Here is a 14,088-nt window from a genome sequence, read left to right on the forward strand (position 1 = left end):
CGGCCAGGGGGCCCCGCGCCTAGCAGGCTTGTGGGCCCGTTGTGGCTCGTCTACCCTACCTCTTCCGCCTATAAATTCCCGAAAAATCCAAAACTGCGCGAGTGATCCATGAAAATACTTTTCCGCCGCCGCAAGCTTATGTCTCCGCAAGATCCCATCTGAGGCACGTTCTGGTGCCCTGCCAGAGGGGGGATTCAGATACAGAGGGCTTCTTTATCAACACCATGGCCTCTCCGATGATGCGTGAGTATTTCACCATAGACCTTCGGGTCCATAGCTAGTAGCTAGATGGCTTCTTCTCTCTCTTGGATCTTCAATACAAAGTTCTCCATGATCTTCATGGAGATCTATCCGATGTAATATTCTTTTGCGGCGTGTTTGTCGAGATCCGATAAATTGTGGACATATGATCAGGTTATCTATCAATCTAATTTGAGTTTCTTCTGATCTCTTATATCCATGATTTCATATCCTTGTAATTCTCTTCGAGTTGTTGGTTTTGTTTGGCCAACTAGATCTATGATTCTTGCAATGGGAGAAGTGCTTGGTTTTGGGTTCATACCGTGCGGTGACCTCACCCAGTGACAGAAGGGGTAGCGAGGCACGCATCGTGTTGTTGCCATCAAGGGTAAAAAGATGGGGTTTACATCATTGGTTTGAGTTTATCCCTCTACATCATGTCATCTTGCTTAAGGCATTACTCTGTTCGTCATGAACTCAATACACTAGATTCATGCTGGAGAGCGGTCGATGTGTGGAGTAATAGTAGTAGATACACACAGTATCGGTCTACTTGTCTCGGACGTGATGCCTATATGTATGATCATTGCCTTAGATATCGTCATGACTTTGCGCGGTTCTATCAATTGCTCGACAGTAATTTGTTCACCCACCGTAATATTTTCTATTTTGAGAGAAGCCTCTAGTGAACACTATGGCCCCCGGGTCTACTTCACACCATATTTGCAGCCTTACACTTTTACTTCGTTGCACTTTCCGCCTTCAGATCTCACTTTGCGACCAATCTTGAAGGGATTGACAACCCCTTTATAGCGTTGGGTGCTAGCTTGTTTGTGTTTGCGCACGTACTCTAGACATTTGGCTTGATTCTCCTACTGGATTGATACCTTGGTTCTCAAAACTGAGGGAAATACTTACTGCTAGTGTGCTGCATCACCCTTTCCTCTTCAAGGGAAAAACCAACGCAAGCTCAAGAGGTAGCAAGAAGGATTTCTGGCGCCGTTGCCTGGGAGGATCAAGTCAAGAATAGTCTCTCGTCAACGTGTCAATTTCTGGCAGCGGGGATTATTCTAGGTGAAGCTCATCCAAGTAAGTGTCGCAAACTCATATCTTGCATTTACTTTTTTGCCTCTCGTTTTCCTCTCCCCCACTTCTTGAAAACAAAAATTTACAAAAATATTTGCCTTTTTTGTTCGCCCTTTTCTCTCGCTTGCTTTCTGTTCGCTTGTGTGCTTGTTTGCTTGCTGAAGTCACCATGACTGAAAACACCCAACTTTGTGACTTCTCGAACACTAATAATAGTGATTTTATTAGTACTCCGATTGCTCCCGCCACTAGTGCGGAATCATACGAAATCAATGCTGCTTGGCTGAATCTTGTTATGAAAGAGCAATTCTCCGGCCTTCCTAGTGAAGATGCCGCATCCCATCTTAATACCTTCACTGAGCTTTGCAATATGCAAAAGAAGAAAGATGTGGATAATGATGTGATTAAATTGAAGTTTTTTCCGTTCTCGTTGCGAGATCGAGCAAAAACTTGGTTTTCATCTTTGCCCAAAAATAGTATTGATTCTTGGAACAAGTGCAAAGATGCTTATATATCGAAGTATTTTACGCCGGCTAAGATTATCTCTCTCCGTAATGATATCATGAATTTTAAGCAACTTGATCATGAACATGTTGCACAACCTTGGGAGAGAATGAAATTGATGATTAGAAATTGTCCCGCTCATGGCTTGAGTCTTTGGATGATTATACAAATCTTCTAGGCTGGTTTAAATTTCGCTTCTAGAAATATCTTGGGCTCCGCCTCAGGTGGAACGTTCATTGAAATCACATTAGGAGAAGCCACAAAACTCCTAGATAATATCATGACAAACTACTCTCAGTGGCACACTGAAAGGTCACCTACTAGTAAGAAGGTACACGCTATAGAAGAAATTGACTCGTTGAGTGCTAAGATGGATGAGTTAATGAAATTGGTTGCTAGTAAAGGTGCTCCTTTATATCCTAATGATATGCCCTCGTCTTCCTTGATTGAGAGTAGAAATGCGAGCTTGGACGTTAACTTTGTTGGTAGGAATAATTTTGGCAGCAACAATGCTTTTAGAGGAAACTATGTTCCTATGCCTTTTCCTAGTAATCCCTCTAATAATTTTGGCAACTCCTACAACATTACTCATGGAAATTACAATAAATTACCCTCTAATATAGAGAGTAATATCAAAGAGTTTATCAACTCGCAAAAGATTTTCAATGCGTCCATAGAGGAAAACTACTCAAAATTGATGATCTGGCTAGGAGCGTTGATAGAATGTCTCTTGATATTGATGCTTTAAAAGTTAGATGTGCTCCTCCCAAAATCAATATGGATGAAACTTTGAAAGCTATGCGTGTTTCCATGAATGAGAGTAAAGAAAGAACCGCCCAAATTCGTGCTAGACATGAATGGCTTAAAAAGGCGTGTTCTCGTGATGAGAATCACGAAGATCTTAAAGTGCTTGATGTGACTCCCATTGAATACTTGTTTTCTAGTGTCAAACCTAATGATGATGGGGCTGGATATGAATCCACCTTGGTTGAAAAATGCCCCAATGATTCGGAGTCCATCTATCTTGATGTTAAAAGCATTGAAAGTGGAGTAGAAGATATCAAAACTTTGAGTAGTAATGAAACTACTACTTTGGATTTCAAGGAATTCAATTATGATAGTTGCTCTTTGATTGAATGCATTTCCTTGATGCAATCCATGCTAAACTCTCCACACGCTTATAGCCAAAACAAGGCCTTTACCGATCATATCGTCGATGCTATGATAAAATCTCTTGAAGAGAAACTTGAGTTGGAAGTTTCTATTCCTAGAAAGCTTCATGATGAGTGGGAACCTACTATCAAAATCAAAATCAAAAACTATGAATGCAATGCTTTGTGTGATTTGGGTGCTAGTGTTTCCGAGATTCCAAAGTCTTTATGTGATGTTCTAGGCTTTAATGAGATTGAGTAGTGCTCTCTTGATTTGCATCTTGCAGACTCTACTGCCAAGAAACCCATGGGAAGGATTAATGATGTTCTTATTATTCCAAATAGGAACTATGTACCCGTGGATTTCATTGTGCTTGATATTGATTGCAATCCTACATGCCCTATCATTCTTGGTAGACCTTTCCTCAGGAGTATTGGTGATATCATCGATATGAAGGAAGGGAGTATTAGGTTTCAATTTCCTTTAAAGAAGTGCATGGAGCATTTTCCTAGAAAGAAAATAAGATTGCCTTACGAGTCCATGATGAGGGCTACTTATGGTTTGAGTACCAAAGATGACGATACGTGATTCCATCACATTATGCCTAGCTAAGGGCGTTAAACAATAGCGCTTGTTGGGAGGCAACCCAATGAATTTATATTTTTCTTTCTGTTTTGTTGCGTCCACACCTTCATAATTCTTATATGATTGTGTCTTTTGTGTTTGAGCCAAGCAAAACCTTTATGACTAGTTTGGTATTGGTTGTTTGATCTTGCCGAAAAAAGATAGAAACTTTTCACTCACAAAATTATTTTTCATTTTTATCCAGAAAGAGCTTTTGAGTTGATTCGTTTTTGTGCTAGTTGATATGCCTTTTGCCTAGGCTGTCGTAATTTTTTAGAATTTGTGAGGTACCAGAAGTATACGAAGTATAGAGATTGCTACAGACTAGTCTATTTTTGATAGATTCTGTTTTTGTTGTGTTGGTTGCTTGTTTTGATGAAACTATGGATAGTATCGGGGGGTACTAGCCATGGAAAAGTGAGAATACAGTAATCTAACACCAATATAAATAGAAATCAAGATTGTACAGTACCTCAAGAGGCGGTAGTTCGTTTTCTTGTGCTAATGATATCACGAGTTTCTGTTTAAGTTTTGTGTTGTGAAGTTTTCAAGTTTTGGGTGATGTTCTCATGCACAGAGGGATAATGAGTGGAAAGAGCTCAAGATTGGGGATGCCCAGGGCATCCCAAGCCAAATTCAAGGACACCAAAAAGCCTAAGCTTGGGGATGCCCCGGGAAGGCATCCCCTGTTTCGTCTTCAATCCATCGGTAACATCACTTGGAGCTATATTTTTATTCACCACATGATATGTGTTTTGCTTGGAGCGTCTCGTATCGTAGGAGTCTTTTCTTTTTGTTGTGTCACAATCATCCTTGCTGCACACCTTTTGAGAGAGACATGCACTCATCGTGAATTTGCTAGAATAATCATTGTGCTTCACTTATATCTTTTGAGCTAGACAATTTTGCTCTATGTGCTTCACTTAGATCTTTTAGAGCACGGCGGTGCGTAACTTGGTAGTTGGCTTGTGCTATGAAAGTAGTCCCAAAGGTGATAGGTACCCAAAGAGGATACAATAAAACTTCCATCTTCATGTGCATTGAGTAGAAAGAGAAGTTTGATTCCTCTCAATTAGTTTTGAGACGTGGATTCGGTAATATTAAGATTTATGATAGTAGGGTGTTGTGAATCTAGAAATACTTGTGTTGAAGTTAGTGATTCCCGTAACATGCACGTATGGTGAACCGCTATCTTCGAAGACCGGGAGGTCCCGGCTGATGTAGATACACCGGCGGTCAAAGAGCATGAGATCCAAGTTGAGGTTCATACCTCGGTGATTGGGACCCAGGGGGTCGGTTCTCTCCCCACGAGTGGAGAGGGGAACTAGATTCCTGCCAACCTTTGCCCGAAGAAAGCTTCTGGGGGACTTGATGCTCTGGTGTCTTCGGTGCCGCCCCCAGCATCGCCCGCGGGAGAGCAAGCTACGGCTGGGTGGCTGGCCATAATGAAGGACGCCTTGACCGACTCCTCTATTACCGAAGAACATCGCACCCTTATGGGTGCGGTCTTAAAGAGTATCCAGTCCATTAACAATGGACTGAACGATGCCTTCAATGGCTTGCTGGTGGGTTTTAAGGTAAGCCGTGTAATGTTTTGGATTTTATTTGTAATATTTTATATGCCTTTATGGGTATAACAGCCCCCGAGCAACGGGTAATTTTGATAAGCTTATCCGTGGTTCCAAATGAATTCTTAGGCACAAAAAATGATTTCGAGATTATACCAACTTGTTGGAGTAAATCAGATCAAAGTGCCTTGCCTACGAGTAACTCAGAGTCGTTAAAATTCATAATGATGACGTGCAGGCTTCATCCTCCACTATTGATGCCAACACTGTGGAGATAGACGAGCTGAACAGAAAATTGAAGGTATCTGATGATGAGCGTAGTGGCGTGAATGTCCGGCTTGATGAAAAATAGGGTAAGTCACAAGATGTGCTTAAAAAATACTAGTGCCCTTAAGTAAAGAAGGACTATCCCGAGTTTTAATATCTGACCCCGTGAAATGGAATTGGTTAGCAGCCCAGGAGAGAGAGAGTTTGAGAAACTCAAGGCCGAACTGGAGCAGGCCAAGCAGGTGGCCTCTGCTCACAAGGTGGCGGCTGAACACGTAGCTGTCGAGCTGAGCTACATCAAGGTTGAAAGCAGCAAGCATGAGGCCAGGGTGGCAGAGGTTCAACAGGAGCTGCATGAAGCCAACTCTAAATGTGAGGCTTTGGAGCAGAAGTCCCGGGAGCAGGTGACCGAGCTCTCCAAGATGTCTCCACGCTCAAATTAGAGCGGGTGGAACAGTGATTCTTTGAAGAAGAGGTGCGCCAGGCCAAGAAGATGGCGAATGGTAAGCCATACTTATTGCAATGCGCCTTTGGTGGAAACAGGTATGCATTTCTTACGCGTATGTGATGTTCCTCAGGCGTCTTCACGGATATTCCCGAGGAGTGTGGCAAAAGCAACCAAGCACTACTTCGCCCATGACACGGATGTTGAGCGGAGGCTTTTCTGGGCTCAGTTTCAGACTCCCGGGCCCAACCCGAGTCTGATTTATCAAATGAAACAGCTCATGGAGCTGCATCGGATGGCCTAGCCAGCCATGAAGGATCACTGTATCCACCTATGGCCTATCGAGCCTTTGTCGAGCAGCTACTTTGGCTTAGTGCAGAAGTTGGTTGATGTCGTTGCCCAGATTGAGGTCCTGAAGTGTTATGTCTGCATAGAAGGAACTCGGATGTCCTTTGTGAGGACCCTGATGCACTATCCGGGGATGAAGCCCCTGACGATGGCCACTGCACCTCCACCAGCCGGGAAGGAGCACAGACGCCCCGAGCTGTATTTTTCCTTCGCGACGGAGGGTGTTCGGGTTATAGAAGCCCAATGCTCAAAAGATGTACTCTTTGAGTGAATGTGTTGTCGTGTGCCTCTGAACAACTTATATTTATAATGTTTAGTATTTGTTCTTGTGTATTATTTTGACTCCTATTGTTTGGCTGTTTTAATCTAACAGTTACCGTTCATCGGCTTCAGCCCCCAGGTAGACCCGGGGTGTTTCATCGTTCGTACTATACCGTCAGCCGATGAGTCGGTACCCAAAGGTGGTAGTGCGTGACGAAAACTCGGCAATCACAGATGCGGCTTTATCGCTTTCACCTAGCCTTAGGAGTTTAAATTTGTGGGCTGATGTGAAGCCCCCATGTTTTTTGGTGGTAGTCCGGTAAGCCGAATTTCAATATATCTACCATAGGGTCCGCAAAGGCGTAAACCCTCCGAGTGACACGGAATAGCCTCCAACGGCTTTCGTTTTTGAGCTTTGGTTGCAGACCAGTTCTCGGTTATTATGACGATCAGTTTTTGGCTTTGTCCACTTGGGTATTTTTAGCCAGACTAACCGACAATACAACCACAATGGTTCTCCCTTTACCCCTTAGCCGAACTAGCGGAACATTAGGAGGTAAGCATATGTGCAGGGCAACCCAACTGTAGATCGAAGACATAATTCAAAACCGATGCATATAACGCAAAACCCAAGAAACCAGACACTTAAGAAGTAGTGAATCATAGTAATTGGGGTGGTGTTACCATCCAAGCCCCCGGTCTATTATTGATAGCACTTTACCTTGTGTAGACGGTAATTTTGACCTGTTAGCGCCGATAAGCATGAAATATGTGTATACAAAAGTACTTGGAATAATGTGTGCGATGAATTTTTATAACTTGTGGCACCAAGGCAGCTGTTACAGGTAACTACCGATACAAGTTTTTAACGCAACTTTTCCTAGCGACCTTCTATGGGAGACTTGACGTCTTCCCTATTTTCGATTGTACTATATCTATTACCCTTGCTAGGTGTGGAGGTACTATCCTTTATAAGAAGTTTTTGTCAGCATGCAGACCATGAGTAGAGGGTCTTGAGAAGCTGCTGATGAAAAGGAGGAGATTGACGCATGGGGTTCTTAATGATACCCAGTCTTTGGTCAGTAGAGGTGTGTTGGACGATGGCTCGGTTGACCGGATAACATAATCCCTGGCGGGTTGCTCCCACAACTGCCCATGGAATTTTAAGGATGCAATTGTGTTTACGAGGGACATACCTTGAAGGTGTCCATGCCATGTCGTGGGAGCCACATCCCTATGTACTCTGAGCCGAAGGAGTCTCTGACTTATCTGATTGACCTCGGGCTTCCTTTCCTTCCTTTCGCGCCTTTATTGCTGGCATGTGGCTTGGTGTTTTGCTGTCATGTTGGCACTCAGCTGCCAGTGCGGCCGTGTGCTCCTCGGTCCGGAGAAAATGCTCTATATTGCCGTTGACAGTGATGACTCCCTTGGTTCCGGGCATTTTGAGCTTCATGTAGGCGTAGTGGGGTACAACATTGAAGCGGGCAAAAGTTGTGCGATCGAGCAATGCATGGTATCCGGTGCGAAAGGGGACGATGTCGGAGATCAAGTCCTTGCTGCGAAAGTTGTCGGGCAAGCCAAACACAGCCTTCGGTGTTATCATACCCGAGCAGCGGGCTTCGACGCCCGGAATTACCCCTTTAAAGATAGTGCGACTTGGTTTGAATTCTGATGGGTCTATGCCCATCTTTTTCACCATATCTTAATAGATCAGATTAAGGCTACTCCCTCCATACATGAGTACTTTAGTGAGGTGGTATCCATCGACGATGGGATCAAGGACGAGGGCGGCCGATCCTTCATGATGGATGTTGGTCGGATGATCCCTATGGTCGAAAGTGATCGGGTAGGCCGACCACGGGTTATATTTTGGTGCTACGGGATCTACCGCATACACCTCCCGAAGGGCCCGCCTCCTCTCCTTTTTGGGTATATGGGTGACATCGATCATGTTCACGGTTTTGACCTCAGGGGGAAAATGTTTTGGCCCCCATTGTTTGGGCCATGGGGATCCTCCTCGTCTTCACTACGTGGTCCCCTGTTTTGTTCATTGGTGGCTAGCTTGCCGACCTTTTTGAACACCCAACAATTACGATTTGTGTGGGTGGCGGGCTTGTCTTGTGTGCCATGAATCTGGCATGACCGTTCCATGATTTTATGAGTTGGTCCATCCCTCTTCCCTTTGAAGGGTTTCTTCCGCTGTCCAAGTTTTGTATTGCATAAGCCAGCATTTACTGCTGTGTCATCGGCATCACCATACGGCGGCAGCATTTATTCTTGTTTTTTATTGGCATGACGTTTCCGTCCTAAACTTCAAGAGTTCTAGGGTTGTCCGTATTACGGTTGCGCCGGGCTAGCCAATTATCTTCACCTGCGCAAAAGCGGGACATGAGGGAAGTAAGGGCGGACATTGTTCTCAGTCTGTCCTGGCCGAGCTGTCTGGAAAGCCATGCATCCCGGATGCTGTGCTGAAAAGAAGCTATTGCTTCGGCATTCAGACAGTTTGTGGCCGATTCTCCCGCTTTTTGAACGATGTTCCTTATGTCGGATGAATCTGGTGGCAGAACATATGTTCCCTGAAAGTTAGATAGGAAAGCCTCCTCGAGGTCTTCCCAGCTTCCAATGGAGTCTTCAGGTAGGTTGTTTAGCCAATGTCGGGTCGGTCCTTTGAGCTTTAGCGGCAAGTATTTTATGGCGTGGAGATCGTCTCCTCTGGCCATATGGGTGTGGAGAAGGAAATTTTCTATCCATACGGCGGGGTCTGTTGTCCCATCGTATTGTTCAATATTTAGGGGTTTAAACCCTTCTGGGAACTGGTGCTGCATGACCTCATCTGTGAAACACAATGGGTGAGCGGCGCCTCTGATCCTGGCTGTGCGAGAGATCGGCTCCGTGTTGAGCCCAGTAGGTTTCTTGGCTTGTTCTTTTGTAAGCGACCCGAGGTGGTTCGTCATCCCATCAAGTGGGAGTGTACCTCCTTGATCCGTATATGGACTTGTTGTGATCTGATCTGACATATCATGGGCCAGGTCTACCCCCAGGGGGCATATGCTCTTTGCCTTTTCTGTGTGGAGGTTCGGGTCTATACTCGTTCTGTCGCGCCCTCGAGGTGGGCGGTGAGGCTGGTCATAGTCGGTGCATCGGGGGGACACGTGTTCTGGGACCTCGTCGTCGAACTTTGGGCGCACGCGTCGACGTGGGTACGTTTTCTTCTGGTCCGGCCACTTCGTGTCGTATCCTTCTTCGACCGCTAGGATTTGTGTCCACCTATTATTAATGGTATCCTATTCATCCTGGAGTTGTCGTTGCTTTGCTTTTTAAACTCTAAGCGGTGGCTATAAACCGCTACCAGAATTTCTCCTGGCCTTCGGGGTCTTCCAGGATTATGAAGTCTCTGGCTTTGAGGCCATCTAGGTCGTCGACGGGAGGGAGGTAATCGTCGTCGTCGTCCGAATTGTTGTTGTCGTCGTGATTGGCATTGGCTGGTTCCTCAGGTTGCTGCTCGGGAGCTTCGGGGTTGTCGTGCCCTTCTGGGGCCGCGTTCTCCCTCGTGGCTTGTGCGGAGCCCCTTCCCTTATTTGTCGTGGCACTCTTACATGGCATTCGGCATTTAGAGGGCTCCTCCACGGGCTAATCGCCGTTTTGCTTGGGTGTGACATCATCCGTGTCGCGAGGCATGTCTACCATGTAAACATCATAGGTAGATCTTGTGGTCCACCGCTCGGTGTTGATGGGGGTAAGGTAGTAGGCCTCATTGTCCATGTCCTCTAGGTCTTCGGAGGCGTAGTCCAATGGTTGGTTAGATCTTCAATGATGGCGATCAAGTGGGTGGTGGGTTGGTCATGAAAGTCCTCATAGGCCAGCTCGGAGCCGATCTTCGAACATGTCGGATTTTGGGTAAGTGAGATTTGAAGCGACTCGATCTAGTCAAGCGTCTCGTTTAGCATCGAGAGTCTATTCCGACTAATTCTTTCGAGATTTTGGGAGTTGACCTCCGTGACTTCCGTAGGGAAAGCCGGTTCGGCGATGGTCTTTTCCCGTTGTCCGGACACAATGGTCGGTTCCGAACTCAAGGCCACCCCTATGACGAGGAGGGGACTGAGACCATGGACGGACAAGGGACCGAGAGTCGAGGCTTTGGGATTTTGTGTTTCATTGATCGAGACCATGACGTTGGTGGGGAACAGATTTCCTCGTGAGTCGGTGGAGAATTCCAAATCTTTGAACCTTATCCGCTGACTGGGGACGAAACCTCTAATCTGGCCAGGACAGCCGGTTAGGTCCACGCATGGCGTGAAGCGGCCGAGCGCGGGAACTTGTTCGGGGGTGAAGATGCCCCCGTCGCATACTCGATCGTTGATGATCAGCAAGCCATCGATCCTTTCAGTGATCCAATGCCAGAACTCTCAATGAAAGCACCAATGTCGGTGTCAAAACCGGCAGATCTCGGGTAGGGGGTATCGAACCGTGGACCTTAGATCGATGGGTTCGCGAAGGAGGAGGAGGCAGTGTTTACCAAGGTTCGGGCCCTCTTGAGGAGGTAAAACCCTACATCCTGCTTGATTATATTGATGGGGAACGATGGCTACAGAGTTGATCTACCTCGAGATTGTACGAGCTAAATCCTAGATGAGATAACATGCCTCTATGGATAAGAACCACTGCTTTATATAGATACCAGGGACCCTAGGGTTACATGTTACTGACCTTAATCGGGGATAAACGGGCCAAACTGGTCCTCCTGTCTTGGAGTGCACGCCTAGTCCTCCGAGCTTTCCATCTTGATTACGAAGTTACCACATAACCTGGTGTTCAATGACGTAGCCCATGTGGTCGGGCCATAAGGGATAAGTCGACCGCTTGAGGACCCCTTAATCCGGAACTCCCTCAGCCGTCATGGGTCACTGCAGCGGGGTCACGACTCATGGCGTTGGTGGTTTGGTCGGACGGCTAACCTTCGATGGACCAGGGCCTGGTGTGGCTGTTGTGCCGATCGACGGAGCCTGATCCGATCACTCGCCTCTCGCCCTGATCGGTGTGATTCTCTCCTACGGGTTCTTGGTGGTGTCGGCGTGGCCGCGGGTGAAGTTGCTCGAGGAGATCCAGATTGGGGGAACCCCCTTGGTCGGCCTCGGTTAGTCGCGCCGATGAGGACGCTCAAGGGCGTCGCTGTTGTTGTTGGAGACGTCTGTCTACATGTGCTCCTTCACTTCTGACCTCAGTGCCTCTCGTGTGAAAACCCTAACTCCGGTTGCCGGTGGTGGCGTTCTTGACGTCGTGACCTTCCTGAAGGCCTCGCCTTGAGGGCTGAGTGGTGGTGGGCACTTTGTGGGTCCTTGACGGTTGCTGTTGGTGGGCACTACATCGGGGGAAACCTTGGATCTGGTCCCCCAGATCGGACGATGGTGATACTATGGTGTCTTTCTCTCTTGGAGCATCTTTTGTGGAGCAGCACCCGATGACAGAGGCATGAGGTAGAGCGGCTTCGTCTTGCACGAAGTTTTGGTGGAGCTGTCAAGTCATGCATGGCCGACAGGTGCTACGCTGAGTCATGTGTTGTTCGCAGGTGCTACGCACGATAGTTCTTCCAGAATCTTCGCGTCTGAACGGATGAGTGCAGGGCGGTGACGTCATTGGGCGTTGTGGTGACGTCGACGGATGTTTGGACCCGCAAGGATGATGCAGATCTCTCTCCTGAAGATGGGTCAGTGGTCCAATATGATAGCGGTTTCTGAAACGTTTGTATATGATGTGCGCTTTAGGTCTGCTGCACAGGTTGTTGGTCCCGATACGTTATGTGGATGGATTGACGACATCGCCGATTTTAGATATAAGGAGTGAGAGCACTCCACATTATCCGGTTTGTAGGTGTGAGTGATGGCTTAGGATGAATTGATGTATGTTCTTCTCAAACCTTTGTAGAATCTCTACTATTAAAGGGGAATCTGCCATATCTCGTGATGGTTCAACCTCTCGTCCCACCCATCAATTGCACGTAGTAAAAAAGAATCGCTAGATCCCGCCGCATGAGATAATGAGTCCACGTTTCCCACCCCTTGTCGCTAGAAAAAAACTGCCATGTTTCCCACCCCCACGTCTCCCCATCCCTTGTTCCCAATCTCGTCTCTCTCCTGCCAAAAATCATCCCACTAGAGAGAGGAAGGAGCACAGCCAAGGCACCGAGGAGGAGTCCTCCTCCTCCCCCTACCCCCTCCCCGGCTCCCCCCTTCTCCTCCTCCCCTCGCCGCATGGATCCGCACGGATCCATCAGCGGAGGGGTCTCTAGTGCACCGGGGGCTCGACTTCAAGGGGGATCTGCTTTGAGCGGGGTCAACGGCCGGGGAGTCGCGCCGGATGACGCGTAACGACGGGCGTTCGCTACGGCGGGCGTGAGCGAGGCGAGGGACGAAGGCCCCGGTACCAGGGGAGGACGGGGGACGTCGGCGCGTCACGACGGTCGTTCATTGCGGAGGCGCACATGGAGCTTGCCACTGCGGGAGGGGATGATGGAGGCGGAGGGGGCTGCATTGTAGGGGACGGTGTGGGCGGACCACACCTTCCTGGGGTGGGCTCCGAGGGCCACCTGCACGTCGGGGTGCGCGGTGTGGCCCATCATGCGCAGCTTCGTCAACTCGCAGCGATACAAGCACTTCATGCGCACCAGTGCGCTCCTGGCCGGCGACGAGGCCAGCATCGGCAACGCCCAGGAGGACACCGTTGTGTCTGGCCTCCCGACCTCCACCAGCTCCGAGCGCCTCGAGATCCTCGACGACGGCCGCCATATCCTCAGCTTCAGCATCGTCGACGGTGAGCACTGCCTCCGCAACTACCACTCCGTATCCTCCATCACTGAGATCCATCCGGGCCCCTACTGCACCGTCGTCGAGTCCTATGTCGTTCCTGATGGCTAGCGACACTGGTGCTCAACAGGGGAAAAACTCAAGTGGTGGGTGCTCTCAACAAGATGGCGTTGTGCTCATATTTTTACATTTCATCTTTATACCTCAAATACAATTATGTTCTCATCCTAATCAATGTGGAAATGTATTCATCATCTGTGAACTAGACCATAAGTACTACTTCAAAACTGGGAGTACTCCAAAACTGGGAGATTCCTCCGTTTTCAGCTATTTACTTCAATTTTCATCTTATATGTTACCATTAGTGTCTGGATCCAAGATCTTTGGTCAAATTTTCTATTCATTACTTATGTATCCACATTCAATCTCAGATGTTGCATTAAAGTATGACTATCTGAGATGCCCCCTCCCGTTGCCTGTAACAATTTAGTTTATTACTTCTACAGAAAATGGCCAAGAGAAGTTCAGTTCAACCTAAGCATACAATTTCTGAATATGGTAAAGCTGGAGATAGAAAAAATATCACTTCTAAGGTACCAAGTGGCCCTATGCTCTGTTTCCTGTACAGCTGGTTACATTCCACCCGAGGTCTATTCAGCAAACATGTTTGATGTTTGGATTTGTAATGTGTGAAATAATACTACATGACAGTTTCATGGAAGTTGATTCATTTGGGAGAGCTGCGGCTGGGATCAGAAAATTATGAGGTGGTGTGTCCAAAGGAGGATCTGGT

At 47.3% G+C, this 14,088-nt stretch overlaps 1 pseudogene; it reads left to right on the top strand.

The window, feature by feature from the left end:
• Nucleotides 1-6,382: 6,382 nt before the first annotated feature.
• Nucleotides 6,383-13,653, top strand: LOC123450636 (annotated as a pseudogene).
• The last annotated feature ends 435 nt before the right edge of the window (nt 13,654-14,088 follow it).

This window comes from Hordeum vulgare, chromosome 4H, assembly GCF_904849725.1.
Source record: "Hordeum vulgare subsp. vulgare chromosome 4H, MorexV3_pseudomolecules_assembly, whole genome shotgun sequence".
Taxonomy (NCBI): Eukaryota; Viridiplantae; Streptophyta; class Magnoliopsida; order Poales; family Poaceae; genus Hordeum; species Hordeum vulgare.